We start from the raw sequence: 19,169 nt of genomic DNA, 5'->3' as shown, positions 1-19,169 counted from the left end.
AAACTTCAAAGAACTAGACTAGGAATTGTGTTTCCTATGGTCGAACTCAAAATGAATCAAACTACGAAGTGCATCTCCTAAGGGTGAAATCTCAATTCTGGAAGTGCGTCTCCTGAAATAAAGTATAACCTGAAAAAGCCAAACTAGGAAGTGCATCTCCTAAAGTAAAAGTATAACCTGAAAAAGCCAAACTAGGAAGTGCGTCTCCTAAAGTAAACTTAATTCAGGAAGTGCGTTTCCTATGCACGAAATTAAACTTAGGAAGTGCGTCTCCTAGGGGTTAAATAGTCTTAGGAAGTGCGTCTCCTATGGGTGAAACCTTAATGATTTTGAACTAGGAAGTGTGTCTCCTATGAATGAAAATAATTTAGGAAATGCGTCTCCTATGCGTGAAATCTTAATTTAGGAAGTGCGTCTCCTATGGGATAAAAGTAAACTTAGGAAGTGCGTCTCCTATGGGCAAAACTAAACTTTAAGGAAGTGCGTCTCCTATTGGGTACAATAAACTTAGGAAGTGCGTCTCCTGTGGGTACAATAAACTTAGGAAGTGCGTCTCCTATTGGTAGAACTGAACTTGGGAAGTGCGTCTCCTATGGTAAAACTGAACTTAGGAAGTGCGTCTCCTATTGGTAGAACTGAACTTAGGAAGTGCGTCTCCTATGGTAAAACTGAACTTAGGAAGTGCGTCTCCTATGGTAAAACTGAACTTTAGGAAGTGCGTCTCCTATGGTAAAACTGAACTTAGGAAGTGCGTCTCCTATTGGGTACAATAAACTTAGGAAGTGCGTCTCCTATTGGGAAAAACTAAACTTAGGAAGTGCATCTCCTATTGGTAAAACTTACTTAGGAAGTGCATCTCCTATGGGTACAACTATACTTAGGAAGTGCGTCTCCTGTTGGTGAAATAAACTTAGGAAGTGCGTCTCCTATTGGTGAAATAAACTTAGGAAGTGCGTCTCCTATTGGTGAAACTTTTCTTAGGAAGTGCGTCTCCTATTGGGTAAAACTAACTTAGGAAGTGCGTCTCCTATTGGGTGAAATAACTTAGGATGTGCGTCTCCTATTGGGTGAAATAACTTAGGAAGTGCGTCTCCTATTGGTACAACTAAACTTAGGAAGTACGTCTCCTATTGGTGAAACTATTCTTAGGAAGTGCGTCTCCTATTGGTAAAACTTGGCTTAGGAAGTGCGTCTCCTACTGGTGAAACTATTCTTAGGAAGTGCGTCTCCTATAGGTGAAACTATTCTTAGGAAGTGCGTCTCCTCTTGGTGAAACTTATCTTAGGACTAACTTAGGATGTGCGTCTCCTCTTGGTGAAACTATTCTTAGGAAGTGCGTCTCCTCTTGGTGAAACTATTCTTAGGAAGTGCGTCTCCTTAGGATGTGCGTCTCCTATTGGTGAAACTTAGCTTAGGAAGTGCGTCTCCTATTGGTGAAACTTAGCTTAGGAAGTGCGTCTCCTATTGGTGAAACTATTCTTAGGAAGTGCGTCTCCTATTGATGAAACTATTCTTAGGATGTGCGTCTCCTATTGGTGAAACTGACTTAGGATGTGCGTCTCCTCTTGGTGAAACTTACTTAGGAAGTGCGTCTCCTCTTGGTGAAACTTAACTTAGGATGTGCGTCTCCTGTTGGTGAAACTAACTTAGGATGTGCGTCTCCTGTTGGTGAAACTAACTTAGGATGTGCGTCTCCTCTTGGTGAAACTATTTTTAGGAAGTGCGTCTCCTTAGGACGTGCGTCTCCTATTGGTGAAACTTTTCTTAGGAAGTGCATCTCCTCTTGGTGAAACTAACTTAGGATGTGCGTCTCCTCTTGGTGAAACTATTTTTAGGAAGTGCGTCTCCTTAGGACGTGCGTCTCCTATTGGTGAAACTTTTCTTAGGAAGTGCGTCTCCTCTTGGTGAAACTAACTTAGGATGTGCGTCTCCTCTTGGTGGAACTTACTTAGGATGTGCGTCTCCTATTGGTGAAATTGACTTAGGAAGTGCGTCTACTAATGGTGAAACTTATCTTAGGATGTGCGTCTCCTATTGGTGAAACTTAACTTAGGATGTGCGTCTCCTATTGGTAAAAATAAACTTTAGGAGGAAATACATCTCCTATGGGTAAAAAACAAACTTAAGAGGAAATGCATCTCCTAAGGGTGAAACTAAAACAAACTTAGGAGGAAATGCATCTCCTATGGGTGGACCAAAACAAACTTAGGAGGAAATGCATCTCCAATGGGTGGAACTAAAACAAACTTAGGAGGAAATGCATCTCCTATGGGTGGACTAAAACAAACTTAGGAGGAAATGCATCTCCTATGGGTGAAACTAAAACAAACTTAGGAGGAAATGCATCTCCTATGGGTGGACTAAAACAAACTTAGGAGGAAATGCATCTCCTATGGGTGAAACTAAAACAAACTTAGGAGGAAATGCATCTCCTATGGGTGGACTAAAACAAACTTAGGAGGAAATGCATCTCCTATGGGTGGACTAAAACAAACTTAGGAGGAAATGCATCTCCTATGGGTGAAACTAAAACAAACTTAGGAGGAAATGCATCTCCTATGGGTAAAAATAAACTTAGGAGGAAATGCATCTCCTATGGGTGAAATAACTTAGGAAGTGTGTCTCCTATGGGTAAAGCTTAGGAAGTGTGTCTCCTATTGGCAAAACTAGACTTAGGAAGTGCGTCTCCTATTGGTAAAGGCTAGGCTTAGGAAGTGCGTCTCCTATTGGTAAAGGCTAGGCTTAGGAAGTGCGTCTCCTATTGGAACAGACGTGGAATGTATTCCCTTGTTATACAGGTGGGCGCCTAATGGTAAAGACATGAAATGTATTCCCTTGTTATACAGGTGGGTGCCTGAAATATGAAATGCACAGACAAAAAGTATTCCTCTCGTTATTCAGGTGGGCGCCTGTCTATACTAAGACATAAAAGTATTCCTCTCGTTATTCAGGTGGGCGCCTATCTATACTAAGACATAAAAGTATTCCTCTCGTTATTCAGGTGGGCGCCTGTCTTCGAGAAAATTTTCACAATGAGAAAATTTTCTGCCCCGGTTTGATGATTTTCTTTATGGCCTGTCTTTCCGCCATCAATAACGTTCATTTTCCCTGTTTCTAAATCAAAGAAAAATTTGTTAGTTTAAAAACATGGTAAGCGGTCATGCCACTCTTGTTGGGGATGGTTTCCTCTTTCTCCTTTCCCAGCTTTGTGTTCCATTATGCTATCAAACTTGCTGGGGATGATATTAATTGCTGATACTGGCCCATCCCTTTTATCAATCTCATCTTGATAGGGATACCCTTCTTGACACGGGTTTTGCGCCTGTTCCTTGTACCACTTGGATGTACTAGTTGATGGCCTATTTTGAAGTCATTTCCCACTGGTTCCGACCAAACAGACTCTACTAGGGAATTTTCCTATGAAAGGAAAAAAAATAAAAAGAAACAAAATAAAGACAAAGGAAAAGATGACTCTTTAACAAAAGAAACTATAAATAAAAATCTATCAAACGCAGATACCGACTCTAATGGCCATGACATGCGTATGTGGCCTATCCTTTGCCGTCAATCGTCTATCAAGACCTTCCCTTGACGATTCCCCATCTGATTCCCAATCTTATTCGACTTGTAGTGCCCGAAGGGTTTTTTCACTATCAAGCCTCTCTCATTTTGGTTTTCTCTCAGCTTTCATCGCCTTAGGATGCCTGTGAAGGTTTTCACCGATAAGACTCTCTCATTTGTATTACTTTCCAGCTGGGGATTTGGAGTGTCGCCGGTATGACTCTTTCTGTTGGAGATTAGAGTCCTTTCTGCTGTGGAACAGAATGTTATGTTCGCCGGTAAGACTCTCATTTGTCTGACTTGGCATCTTTTGAAGACTGGTCAGAAGGTCTTTCTTTGGACCGTAATGTGGGTTTTGGATAGGCTAGAAAGAAAGGGTATAAAAGGCTAAAAAAAATACATTAATTTTGGGTTATTAGTTACAACCTTCGGAATTAGATTTATTCACAATAAACGCAACCTTTGCCCCAGTTTCTTGCTTGGGGATATCCTAACTGATTTTTTTTTTCATTTTTCAAAACTATGACCGAGCCGTGAAGCGCCTACGTATCCTCTTTGAGGAATCAGGTCAAACGTAGTTCCCAATTCCTCTTTTCATTCCGACTTTCTTTTGTTTGTTTTTTTTCTTTTCTTTTTTTCTTCTTTCATTTTTCTCTTTTTTCGTTTTTTTTTCATGCCATATGCTTGCGTTTTCTAGTCATTTTTTCTGATTCCGAACGAGGGGTATGACAAAAAATAAGTAAGGCTCAAAAGGGGTAACGAAGGATAAAGTGTTAAGGTAGCAGAACAAAATGCCTTCGTCATTCCAGTCTTCAAACTATGCCAAGTGCAAACAACACAATTTAAACAACGATTTGTAGCCTCTTCCGATGGTGCTGGACTTGACAATTATATTCAACATTTGCTTTTGCATTGGTCCTTTCTAAAGAACCGTTGGGCGACACTCTCATTATCATGAACGACCCTCATGCCAATTTGGCGAATCTTGCTTTTAACGATTTTTCTTCATATTTTACTTGCCCCAGTTCCATATGACTCGAGCTCTGAATAATCTCAACCGTCCTTATATCCTTTAAATGGTCTGATCGGGGTTTTATAATTAACTTTAAGATTAGGCCCCAAACTGTGTGCGCATGTCATGTCACTAGAATCGTCGTTGAAAAAATGATAAAAGGACTAAACAAAAGAAGATTGGAAATAATAAAAGACCGGATTTTGCATTAGACTATCGGCGAAATGGTTTGAATAACAAAACAAAACAAACCAGAACAAAATCCTAAACAACCCTGACAAAACTTAAACAGACCGCTATGACAAAAACGGAAAGATAAGCGGCATGATATTGACACAAAACAATCCGAATTACAATCCTAATGATCCGAACAACAGAAATGAAAACCAAATAAGCCACCACAAGCTTCTCTCCTGTTAACCAAGTAACAGAGCGTCCTTCCACTTTATCAAGACTGACATCTTAGCCACTGAGCTTCGCATCGATACTGCCAAGACCATTACCAGCTTCAATATCATCAACATCGGTCAACAAGTTCTCAAGAGGATTTGCATGCTCTTTGTCACTGTCATCGATCACAATTGCCCCTTCCTGAATCATTCTTTCTATTTCCTTTTTCAAAGAACGACAGTCTTCAATGCTATGTCCTTGGACATTAGAGTGATACACGCATCGAACAGCAGGATCAAATCCTTTTGCATATGGGTCTGGAGTATAGCCAAGGAGCGGCTCAATCAGTCCTGAAAGCTTTAGCTTTTCAAACAAACTCGCGTAGGACTCCCCAATTGGCGTGAAATTGTTTCCTTGCCTTTGTTTTCCCCCATGCCCCTATTTTCTAGGGTCGTTGGGTGCTTGAAAACGTTGTGAAGGCAAGAATGCATCACGTGGTGCTGGCTCTCGCCAGCGGGGGTGACCTAATGGTTGACCCTGCGACCGGACCTTTTTCGGAGGATAATACTGAGGAGGATTATATGGAGCTCGGGGGCAGGCTTGGGCATGATGGTCTGAAAAGAGTGGCTCTGATGGTGGGTAGTAGGGTTGTGGAAGGTTGTATGGAGTGTGTGGATAATTTGGATGACTGGGCCTGGGCTGGTAGTGAGGGGAAGGACCTCTGAATTTGGACCCAGTACCTGCTTCGACTGATGCGACCTCGAGCGCACCTCCCGCGCCGCTCTGAATAGCCTGGGTCATTGCCTTGAGCGCTGAGTAATTTAGGATTTTGTCAGACCTTAGGCCCTCCTCTATCATGACCCCTATCTTTACCACTTCATTGAAGGATTTCCCAACCGTTGTCACCAAGTGACCAAAGTAAGTTGGATCAAGTGTTTGCAAGAAGTAGTCCACCATTTCTCCCTCTTTCATGGGAGGATCAACTCTGGCCGCTTGTTCTCTCCAGCGGAAACCGAACTCACGAAAACTTTCCCCAGGCTTCTTTCCAGTCCTCAGCAATGTGAGACGGTCAGGGACTATCTCGAGATTGTATTGAAAATGACCTGCGAAAGCCTGCGCCAGATCATCCCAAGTGTACCATCTGCTGGAATCCTGCCTGGTATACCATTCTAGTGCCGATCCACTCAGACTTTGGCCGAAATAAGCTATCAGCAGCTCATCTTTGCCACCTGCCCCTCTCATTTTGCTACAGAATCCCTGCAAATGCGCCATGGGATCACCGTGCCCTTCATATAAATCAAACTTAGGCATCTTGAACCCAGCCGGGAGTTGGACATCCGGGAAAGGGCATAGATCCTTGTAGGCCATGCTGACCTGGTTGCCCAATCCGTGTAGGTTCCTGAAGGACTGCTCCAGGCTCTTGAACTTCCTCGTCACCTCATCTTGTTCGGGGATTTTAACCGGTTTTTCAATCTCTGTCGGTACCTCTAAGTGCAGGTTGTAGGTATGGGGTTCTGGTGCATGAAATGTGGGCTCAGGGGGATAGTATTGCGTATCAGGAGCCTGAAACAATGGCTCGATGGTCGTTCTTTGCAGGGTGACTGATGTGGGTCCCACAAAAGTGGGAACATTTGGTGTCGGGAGAGGTTTATGGGATGGTGGAGCTTGGGAATCATGGGGGCTTCTCTCCTGAAGACAACGATGATTTGGGAGGCTTGTTGAAGGGCCGGAGTGGGGGTATTCGGGCACGTGCCCTAGTGGCTCAGGGCTCCTTTGTGCTTTGGCTAGAGCTAGCTGCATTGCATTCATCTCTAGTCTCATCCTTTCTATCTTTTCCATCGCTTCCTTTAACAACTGGCTCACCGGCCTTTCTTCCTTGGTACTATTCTCTGAAGTAGTCATGCTTGTTGTTATCGGTCCTTTGGATCTAGTTTGGTAAGGGTGTGTTGCCAGAATTCTTTAACAACTAACTGTTTGAGATTCGGAAAACAAACTTGTTAGCGTTTAGAGTTTAACAAATTTGATAACAACACATTGAGGATGCAATGCTCCTAGGCAGTTAACCGTTTCTAACATGTTTTGCTTCAAACAACATGCGTCATCTTGGCTTGCTTATTTGCCCCTTTGAAGTACTTTGGGAACCCCTGTATTTTATTCTATTTTGTATTTTCTTTTTCTTTCGATTTTTCATTTTTTTTTCTCTTTTTTTCTCAAATTTTTTTTGTTGTGGTCGAATCTTATGGAAATTGCCTACGTATCATGACCCCGCATGAATCAGACCTTGCGTAGTTCGGCCCAATAAAGATAAACAATACTCAACATCTTTAATTATTTTCATATTAAAACAAAGTGGGTTTCAAAGGTTTAAAGATGACCTAAAAACTTGAAAATCAAACAACCCGCATATTCTAATAAAAAGATTTACAAACTCAAAAACAAACGCTAGCTTCCTTTCCCCGTTTGTCAAATGCAACCAAACGGCTATTTTTGCAAATGTGGCCCCTTCCAAATTTCACATGAATTTTGAGGCCGAGGAGGATTATTTTATGACACTTTACAAACTTGTCCATTCTTTTACGAAAATAGCCTTTCGACAACTGAAAGATACTCTAAGGCTATTTCGGCAAGAACGGTTTAAGACGCGGCTGAAGCTGGCTTGGCTTATTTTTGACAAAACCCAAAGGTATTCACCTGACCGCTGACTTTTTTTCCAAACTACAATAAAAACGTGGTGTTGCAAACACGGCCCTTCAGCGCCTCGGGGACGAAGATTTATAAGGCTGTGTGGGTCGACTAGACCAAAAATCCTAAACATGACCCAAAGGTGGCTATTTATGCAAAGTCAGCCTTCCGGCGTCCCTTTCGGGAACATTCGGCTATTTATGACAAAACAGCATCACCTGACTTATTTATGACTCTTTTTATCATTTTTCAAATTAGAAAACTCAATATTGCAACCACGGCCCTTCAACATCTCGGGGACGAAGATTTTTAAGGCTGTGTGGGTCAACTGGACCAAATCTTAAAATATGACCCGAAGGTGGCTGTTTACGCAAAGTCAGCCTTCCGGCGTCCCTTTCGGGAACATTCGGCTATTTATGGCAAAACAACATCACCCGACTTATTTACGACAAAAATCAATATTTGACATATTATTTATTTTTTATTATTATTATTAATTAATTGTTTTTGGCTTTTTAGCAAAAGATGGGGTTGGACCCGATGAGGGTTGCCTACGTATCTCACATCCGGTGAGAATCAAACCCGCGTAGTTCGGGCTGATCATGAATAAGTAAATGAACTAACATTTTTTATTTTTTTTAATTGAAATTTGTGAAAGAACTGCTTCAAAAGAAGAAAGGAAGTATTATTTTTTTTGATTGATTTTCTTTTGAAAGAAAGACTTGTAAAAATTCCTTTTCTTTTGATTTGAACTTTGAGAATTTCAAAAGTAAAAGGAAGATATTTGTTTTTCTGAATTTTCATTTGTTTTTATTCTAAAGAAAAAAAGAAAATATTTTTGGAATTTTACTTTTAATAAAAGAAATGCTTCTAAAAAGTATTTTTTGAATTTTGAATTTTCTTTTCAATTTAAAAGAAGAATCAAAATATTTTCGGATTTTTTTTTTTAAAAAAAGAAAGCATTTTTATTATTTTTGTTTTATCAACAATGGAAAATAAAGATATTTATATTATTTTTGCAAGACATATCTTTTTGGAATTTTACTTTGAATTTTCTTGGCAAGACAAATACCCTTTGCAGCAAATAAAGATATATATATCTTTCGGAAATAAAAAAACTTTTCGGATATATATATATATATATATATATATATATATTTGCGACAAATAATGAAAGACTCTTTTTCATTTTCATTTTCATGGCAAGACAAATTATTTTCCTTTTCTATTTTTTTGAAAAACAAGACAGAACAACGACTCTTTTTTTCTATTTTTCCTTTGCTTTTAATAAAACAAACTAATAAGACATTCTTATTTTCTCAAAATTTCGGCAGAGTTTTGACAGTATTGGGATATTGGTTTTTTTCAAAAATAAACAATTAATTCCCTAACCGCTATTTTTCGATTTCACAATATTCATAATATTCAAACACCGGTCAGCGAGACAAAATTAATGCACGGAAAACTAATAGGATGCATCAGGATGGTCTTTTCATATCAGGTTGCTAGTCCTAGACAGACCCAACCCCTGTGTTGAGTCCCCTAAGTCAAATGCAACGTGATGCAAATAAGCGTTCCTACTAGGGATCCAGCATGAAGTCACGTTATTCTATGTTCAAAACCTGGGTCGGTGTTCTAGATAGTGTACCCGAGCGGACAACTCGAGTTGAGGAAGGAGCTCCTTTCCGGGAACCAAAAGGCCAGCCGACTTAGAAACTTTCCGAGCCTCTTTTATTTAGGGTATGACACTAACAGAATAGGGAGTCTCAACCAGTGAGCACATCCCCGGAGGTAAGAAGAGAAAGGTTTCGGCACAATTTATATACAGTTCAGATAATATCAAAGCGGTAAAAGCATCATTTAGCACATTAGGCTCAAAACATGTAAAAATCAGATAAAGCCAAATATAACAATTTATCTAAGCTCGAATTCTTAACCCTGAACCAGTGGTTCTGGGTTTTGTCCCCAGCAGAGTCGCCAGAGCTGTCACACCTCCTTTTTCCGCACCCGATGGGGTGCAAGGGAGTTTTTTCCAATTAAAGGACAATCGAAACGAGATTGGTTTAATTATTTCAGAGTCGCCACTTGGGAGATTTAGGGTGTCCCAAGTCACCAATTTTAATCCCGAATCGAGGAAAAGAATGACTCCATATTACAGTCTGCGTACCAGAAATCCGGATAAGGAACTCTGTTAACCCGGGAGAAGGTGTTAGGCATTCCCGAGTTCCGTGGTTCTAGCACGGTCGCTCAACTGTTATATTCGGCTTGATTATCTGATTTTATACAAGTGTGAACTTATGTGCAAAATTTAACTTTTAACCGCTTTTATCATTTACTGTTTTTATCAAGAATTGCAACGTTGTGAAAATGTATCTCGAACCGCGTTACAATCAATGTACCCGTGGTCGTCGACACACTTTGACTCCGTTGAGATTTGGATTTGGGTCACATCAATGTGCACCCGAGTTTAAGGAAATTAAATTATTAAAGGCGCGCCTAAAGCGACTAGCGTATTTATTTTGGGTAGGACCGTGGAATTTTACTAAACGGTCCATCCCGAAGTCTAAACAATTTTTAAAGCAAATATTTACTGAGGGCCCCGCAATTTGTATTTTATTTGGCGAGGCTCATCTCATTCTTATTTTTTTTAAATGAATTTGCAACGTCATGGACACGCATCTCGAACCACGTCACAATCAATGTACCCGTGATTAGAAACACATTTCGACTCCATTGAGAATTGGATTTGGGTCACATAAATGTGCACCCGAGTTTAAGAAGGTAAGATTTATTAAGGCGCGTCCTAAAGAGTCTAACGTATTGTTATTTTAGGAAGAGGCTGTGAAGGTTCATTAAACGGCCAAATCCAAAGTCTAGTCAATGGTTATGTATTTTATTGAGGGCCCCGGCGGTTTGTGATTTATTTGGCGAGGCTCGTCTCATTTTTATTTTAAAGGATAAACCTATAGTGACTATATTTTCTATTAAGTTCGTCTCTAAAATAAAAGAAAATCTCTTAATTATTTACATGCTGAAAATGTAACTTATTAGTTATTAGTTTACGGCTAATGCGATTGGAAAATTGCGATCGAGTTTGTACAAAGAAAAACTGCTTTCATTTTTATATTCTATTATTTACTAATGCTAGAACATGAGAGGGATACACAATAATATCAAAGCCGATTAACTATTCTTCAAATAATTTAAACTAGCATTATTAGATGAAGAAATCATACATATGCAGCCTCATTACTCATTAATTAATCGACTACATTTTTATACAAAGAGAGGAAAATTAATATTCAAACACAGATCCAAACAAAAGAATTCAACAGGAACAGGAGCCTGATTAATATTTCATTTTTCGCTTCAAGCCAAGAGTGTACAAATGTGTACCTGGAAACAGCAGTACAAGAACAAAAGAAGTAGGAGTCAGCAACAGTAATAACGCGGCAACAGCAGGTTCAGCAACACCGCAAAACCAATAACAACCAGTAGAATGCCCCAGTAACAGATTGAAAACTCAGCAGTGCAAAAGTACAATCACAATCAAAGCAGAAGAGAGAACAGATGCAAGAGGCAGTAGTTTCGGATTTTGAATAACCCTCGAGAAAAGCAAACGGAAATTATTCGAGTGAAAAATTCAAATTGCATTTCTCTTTTACTCTCAAAATATTTCAAGTATGTCCGCTCTCAAAATGTAGAAAAATGTTTTATGTTCTACCTCACGTATTAAAACTCTCTCCCCAAAAATCCTCTCAATAATATTCAAGTTCTCAAAACTCTCTCAAAAAATCCCCCCTATTTCAAGTCAAGAATGACTCTATATATAGCAAGACAAGTCTTCCATTCCCAACCCCAAAATTATTCCCCCAATGGCATGCTTTGACCCACTATTAAATGTCTTCTTTATTTTAAATTTTGTCCCCCATGCCTACATTAAATAAATACCACATTCCCAACCCATTACAATATGTCCCCCATGCCTACATTAAACAAGTACAAGATTCCTCCCCATTATGTTTTGTCTTGTCCCCCATTACATTAAACAAGTACATCAAAAACCCCACCCCATTATATTTGTCCCCCATGCTTAACATAAAGAATCAAAATAATGTTCAATTACCAAACTACCCCTCCGACCTTATTGCAATTACAAATCTACCCTCGAATGCAATGCAATTTACCAAATTACCCCTCTGCTCTAAACAATCAATTAATCATAACTCCACCAAAATATAGTCAAGATGACCAATTTCTCAACAATCTTCAACAACAATTTACATGAACATGATGAACAACACAAACTCCAAATTAATGGAAATAAATCAACCATATCGGGAACCAATCCTGGTTAATTTAGACCATTAATGGATGAACAAAGAGGCAATAATACAAACAACAATATGCATGATTCAAATTAAACTAACAAATCAAAACAAACATAAACTCACATTAAATCACTGGATTTAAACATGAACTTCAAACAAAGATGAACATGAATTAAATTTGTTTTAAGCAACACACATGACAGATTCTAACGATTCAAACAACATTAATATTTTCTGGAAACAACATGAAACAAATTGAAGAAATAATTAATTAAATTTCAATTTGAATCTAACAAACATAAAACTAACAAATATTCACTTAAACAACAATACAAACATGAAATAAACATGAAAAATAACTAATTAACTTCCATTTGAAATCTGAAAAATTAATTTAACAAACAACACATGAACATGAACTAAAAATTAATTCAAACGATAAACAAAACAAACATTTGCCGATTTTAGATTCGAAAATATCAAAACAAAATACGGACAAACATAAAATTCAAAAACTACTAACCGGATCAACACGACATATGTATGAACTGTTTTGACAAAACTCAAATGGGAATAAATCTGTCCGGACTCAACGACGAACTCACCTCCCTTGTAAACTTGACGAACTCAAAACGACGCTCGACGACCTCGACTAAAACTCAAACGAGCAGCTCGTCTGAAGATACAGCAGTTGGGCGAAGGAGAAGTGATGAACAACAGCAGCTCGGAGGAACTGGACGTCGAGCAGCAGCAGTCCGGCGACAGCCTGGCCATGGTGATGCCCAAGCTCGGAGAAGCGAAGCAGTAACGGAGGTCGTTTGGCCATGGGGAAGATGAAGCCGTGAAGCTGGTCGACGCAGCAAGTAGAAGCAACTGGTCGACGACGTCCATGGCAAAACAGTACTGGACCCGATGGCAGCGTGCGAGCTTAGCCGTGACGAGCAGCGGCGATGGGAGCTTCGAATAACAGCTGACTCGTCGAGGCTGTGGTCGTTTGGTTGTTTGGACGATGAAGTAGAAGGCAGGAGTAGCAGGTTGTTTGGTTTGAAACAGAAGCAGCAGCGACATGGACGTCGAGCTCAAGCTTGAGCTCGACGAGCTTCATCAATGACGGATAGGGCTGGGGTCGTTTGAACGCGAAGGAGGTTGTGTCGTTTGGTGGTGTTTGGGACGGGAAGCTGGGCAGCCATGGATGCTTGGTTGGAGCTTTGGAGGAGTTTTTTGAGTTTGGGGAAGAAGAAGATAGGGAAGGGGCGGATGGGTTAGTTTAGGTTTTTAGGGTTTTTGGGTTTTTTTATTTTTTTGTTTTGTTTTGTGTTTTGACAAAATGAAAAAGGGGTGTTGGGTATTTGGGTCATGGGGCGGACCGGGTCGACCCGGTCTGAAGTGGACTGGGTCGTGGAGAAGATTGGGCAATTTTTTTTGGGCCTTTGTCTTACAATTGAAGAAGTGGCCCAATCCGATTTTCTTTTGTATTTTTGTTCTCTTTTCTTCTTTTATTTTCTAAAACTAAATTATAAAAGTACTTAAATTATTATTAAGAACTAAATTAAGTTATAAAAGCGCAAATTAACTCCCAATAACAATTAACGCACAATTAAGTAATAATTAAGCATACAATTGTATATTTTGACATTAAATGCTAAAAATGCAAAAGGTGCCTATTTTTGTAATTTTTAATTTTTGTAAAACTAATTTAATTACTAACAATTGTAGAATTAAATCCTACATGCAAAATGCGACATATATTTTTATATTTTTTATTAATTTAACAAATAAGCAAACACAAACAAATACAAATAATTATCCAAAAATATCACAAAAATACTCAAAATTGCACACCAAGGAAAATCATTTTATTTTGCATTTTTTGGGAGTATTTCTCATATAGGGCAAAAATCACATGCTTACACTTGGTATAAGTTGGAGGGGACGGTCCTCATGGGATGTATTCACGATCGTCCTACTATAGCATTGTATTTGGTGGTCTGATCCATTATGTGGAACATTGTCTCTAGAGTTATGTTGTTGGCCAAGAGGGGGAGTGTTATTTCACCCGAAGTCCGTTCAACTACATTATTAAAACCCGTTAGTGTAATGCAGCGTGACACTATCTTGTCCCTGAGTTTCATCTGGGTGAGGACTCGGGGATAGATAATGCACGCTCCACTCCCATCATCTACTATGATGCGTTTGACATCAGTATCTAAAATTTGTAAAGTAATGACGAGAACATCCTCGTGAGGGAAAGTCAAACTGTCGGCTTCTGATCCGTAGATGATACTTTCTTCGAGTCAAACATACCGTTCGTGCGTGATAGATCTTTTGAGCTTGTGAGTGGCAATGGATTTAATGCCGTTGATGGAGGTGTCGTCACTGCCGCCGATGATCATATCGATGGTGCGAGTAGGTGATGGTGGATTTGACAAGCCTTGACGTTCATGACCTCTAGCAAAGTTGTTTCTCCCCTTGTCGCTCAACAGCTCTTTAAGGTGTCCCTAATGCAGCATGTTCACAACCTTTGCCTGAGGGCAATGCAGTTTTCTATTTTGTGTCCGCGTTCCTGATGGAATTCACATATGGCGTCAGATTTTCTGGTGCTCGGATCAGGCCTCGTCTTTGGTGGCCACTTCTCCTTCGTTCCGAGATTCTCCAAGGCGTAGACTATTTCTGTAGGTGATATAAAAATTGTGAGCAGACAGTAAGGGGTCATATCTCTCTCATTCCGGTGAGTCCTCTTCCTCAGCCTAGACGGGCCATCATCGTAGTGGAAGGAAGATGGGGCGGGGGCCCTGACATATGGATGATGTCGCTCCCTATTTGATCGTGAAATCAAGTGATCCCTCCTTATGTTATCTCTTCGTTCTTTCCTGGGCTCATCTTGTACTGAGACGAGCCACCGAGTTGGTCCGTTGAAGTCATCATCATGTGCTCGGACTTCGGCACAGTAAGCATTGTGGATTTCATCCCAAGTGGTTGAAGAATACTTCATCAACTGGTTCATCAATTTTCTGGTTGCTCTTGAACCCTCTCTACTCAACCCGTTCTGAAAGGCCGCAATGGCCATCCCTTCGGAGACATTTGGTAAGGTTATCCTTACCCTGTTGAATCGGGCGAGGAAGTCCCTCAATCCCTCTCCCAAGGACTGTTTGATAGAGAAGATATCATTTACTCATGTTTCGGTTTTCTTTTCCCCGGCATGCGCTTACAAACTTATCGGCCATTTCTTCGAAAGTTTCTGTAGAGCAGGCTGGTAGCTGTGAATACCATGTTAATGCCCTTTCCGTGCGGGTTTCGCCAAATTTCTTCAACAAAATATAGGACACCTGTTCTTTTGTGAGGTCGTTGCCCTTCATGGCAGTGACGTAGGATATATCCTGAGATACGCAGCATTTTAAAGGCCTTCGATATAGCATGTGGGGCTGCTTCCTTGTTGTATGTCTGCTCTATGAATCTGTCGGCGTCCCTCTTTGGCGGTAGCTTAGGGGCGCCCAGTATCTTGTCAACTCGTTCTTGGTATTCTTTTATTTGATCTCTAAGCGTTTTGTTTTCATTCTCCATTTCTTCCATCCTCTTTAGGACAACGGCGGGGACGCTGTCATCTGCATTGTTAGTAATATTGTGAGTTATACCTAGTGTTGGAGGGTCTGGGTGGTCGCCCTGCTCGTTGCACGGCATGGGCTCTTGTGGTCTCCATGGTCGTGCATGGAGCAGGTTTGTTGAGAATACTAACTAGTTTATCGATCAACCACGCTTCGAGGAGCTCTTTCACGGCCGGTGGCGTCCCTTCTCCTGTAGACGTGGAGGCCACTTTTCCATTTGGTTTTATTATGCTACAAAGGGGGAAGGCAACCTCTAGCACCTGGGGGAGGCAGTGGGTGTCACGTTATCGCCCAACGTTTCATAGCTCTCGTTGATAGCGTTCATGAGGTTGCCAGGGAAGTCGTCTGCCACTTTAGTCTTATCTTCTTGGTTACCTGCCATGTAAGTATCCGTACGTGCAGAGAAAGAGAAAAACTTTGTGGTTTTGTAGGTTAGCAACTCATGTGAGTTGTAGATCTAAAGGAAACTAAAAAATTAGCTAAGAAATCCCCACAAACGGCGCCAAAGTATTTGATTAGATCCGGGTTCATCCAATTAGATTTAAATAAAGTAGAGTCAATCTTAACTAATATTAATATCCAAAAGACAAATAACTGATTTTGTAATAAAATAATACGTATATGTTAGGCCGAGTGGCAATAAATGTGAACAACGTCAATAATATTTAATGGCTCAAAGGGAATAAGATAGCATTAACTAACAATTAATAACAATTGATGGTATTTAAGTAAATAAGAATATATGAGTCACCCGTAAAAGGGTGAGATATGTTGATATTCATTCTGAAATGAATGATTGATGAGCCTTCGAACATTCAGGTTGTTCTTGGATCAAGTGGAAAAGTTAGACAAGAATCTTAGTAAAAAAAATATTTTTCACATGTTTGCAATACGGACAGATTCTCTCAATAAAGTCAATATGTTCTCTTATAAGTGAATATCTTATGTCCCATATCATTGTGTCTCTTTCTATTTATAGGGAATATATTCCTAAAAACTCTAATAGTACATGTGCACAAAATATTCACCAGAATATTCTTTTTTGTGTCTTATCTTAGAACTAGCTGTTGTAACTCTGTCTAAGATGCTCGACCTCGACCTTGATCTACGACAACTTTACGACAATTTCAAGCTGGGGCAGATCTTTATTGAAATCTTACTGATAACACGTGGCGGCCTTTGAAGGATATCATGATGCTGATGCGGCTTTCCTATATCAATGGTATATTTTTGGCCCATACACCACCCACAATCCCAATTACACTAAAGATCGTCCAAATGGCAAAAATTGAAGAGCTAGTAACTAATCAGTACTTGTTATGAAATAAAAACAATTTAGTAAAACATGAACAAGAAATAAAAGCAATTTAGTAAAACATGAACAAGAAATAGAGATAGAGAAAAGGAAGAGATTTTCTTCTTCAATTGTGTGTATTTTTCTATCTATTACAAGGCCTTTATATAGGCATGAAAAGTGAAGAAAATATGTCATGGAATATGTCATTGAACATAGAAAATATGTCATTGAATATGTCATTAATCATTTGAGAGAAAGATCATGGAGGAAGAGTAGACATCCACCATATTTTGATTTTTATCATAACACTCCCCCTTGGATGTCCATAAATAATGTGCCTCGTTAAAACCTTATTAGGAAAAAACCCTATGGGAAAAAAATCCTAATGAAGGAAAAAGAGTACACATATTTAGAAATACGCATTTTGGTTGTCTCGTTAAAAACCTTGCAGGGAAAACTCAATGGGACAAAACCTTGTAAGGGAAAAAGAGTACAACGCGTATTAACTCCCCCTGATGAGATCATTAGTTCACATCGTTGAGCCTTCGTATCCCAATCTTGTACACTAGTTTCTTGAAGGTTGACGCCGATAGATATTTGGTGAACAAATCAGCCATATTATCACTTGAACGGATCCGTTGCACATTAATATCACCATTCTTTTGAAGATCATGTGTGAACAATAATTTAGGTGAAATGTGTTTTGTCCTAACTCCTTTATGAATCCTCCCTTTAATTGGGCTATGCATGTTGTATTTTCTTCATACAAAACTATGGGTAGTTTATCACACTTCAAACCACATTTGTCTCGAATAAGATGTATAGTAGACCTCAACCATACACATTCTCGACTTGCTTCATGAATAGCAATTATCTCAGCATGATTAAAAGAAGTAGCCACGATTGATTGCTTAGTCGATCGCCAAGATATGACAGTGCCACACATGTAAACACATAACATGTTTGAGATCAAGCCTTGTGTGTATAAGATAAATACCTCACATCGACATAACCAACAAATTCGGTATTGCAATCATTGCCATAAAATAAGCCCACACCGGTAATCCCCCTTAGATAACGCAATATGTGCTTGATTTCATTCCAATTTCTCCTTGAATAGAGCTATATCTTGATAAGACATTAACTGAAAAAGTTATGTCATGCCTTGTAGTGTTAGCAAGATATATTAGTGCACCAATTGCATTAAGATATAGTACTTTAGGACCAAGAAGCTCTTTATTATTTTCATGAGGTCAAAGTGGATCTTTATTTATATCGAGTAATCTCACAACCATCGGGGTACTTAATGGATGTGCTTTATCCACATAGAAGCTCTTTAAAATCTTTTTAGTGTATGCTGATTGAAGGACAAAAATTCCATCTTTCATATATTCAATTTGTAGACCAAGACAAAATTTTGTCTTTCCAAGATCTTTCATTTCAAATTCTTTCTTTAAACAGTCTACTGCTTTAGGAAGCTCTCCGGGAGTTCTAATGATATTTGAATCATCAACATACATGGCGATTATAACAAATTCAAATCCATATCCTTTTATAAGGACACAAAGACAAATTGAATTATTCTTATACTCTTCTTTCAACAAGTATTCTCTCGGGCGATTATACCACATGGGCCCTGATTGTTTCAATCCGTATAAGGATTTTTGAAGTTTATTTAATAAATTTCTTGGAAACCTTAATATGCTCCAAGACAATTCAAATCTTTCAACGATATCCACTATACGCATATCAAGTTTTTTATATATTGTCAGATTAAAATCTGAAGTGACTATATACACTATAAGAGAACATGTCTCCATATAATCAATGTGAGGATATTTACTAATTTTCTTGTGCCACGAGTCGTCTTTATGTCTATCGACTTGAACCTTTCGCACAAGAACACATTTATACCTCAATTGACTTTATACTTTCAGGTGTTGGACTATCCGTCCAACTTCACATTTTCCAAGTGAAGTCAATTTCATTGCGTATTTTTTATTTGGCCAATCTTTTATCTGTCCAAATTTCATGACAGATTTGAGCTCAAGATCCTCGTCAATATTAATAATATTGAGCGCTACATTATGTTAACAGTATCGTCGACGATCATTTTATATCGGTTCAATTATTACACAATAAAGACATAACTTATTGAGATCTCTTTATCTCATTATTTTCAGGTACCTGAGCCTCTCACATGAGGTCTTACGAAGTGTTATGCCGTGGTGCTCTTCTAGAGCACTTGCTTCCTTATTATGACCATTTTGCCCCTCTCCTTCTTCAAGGAGTTT

Source organism: Nicotiana tabacum, chromosome 8 (genome assembly GCF_000715075.1).
Source record: "Nicotiana tabacum cultivar K326 chromosome 8, ASM71507v2, whole genome shotgun sequence".
NCBI lineage: Eukaryota > Viridiplantae > Streptophyta > Magnoliopsida > Solanales > Solanaceae > Nicotiana > Nicotiana tabacum.
Note: the sequence above shows the minus strand (reverse complement) of the source record.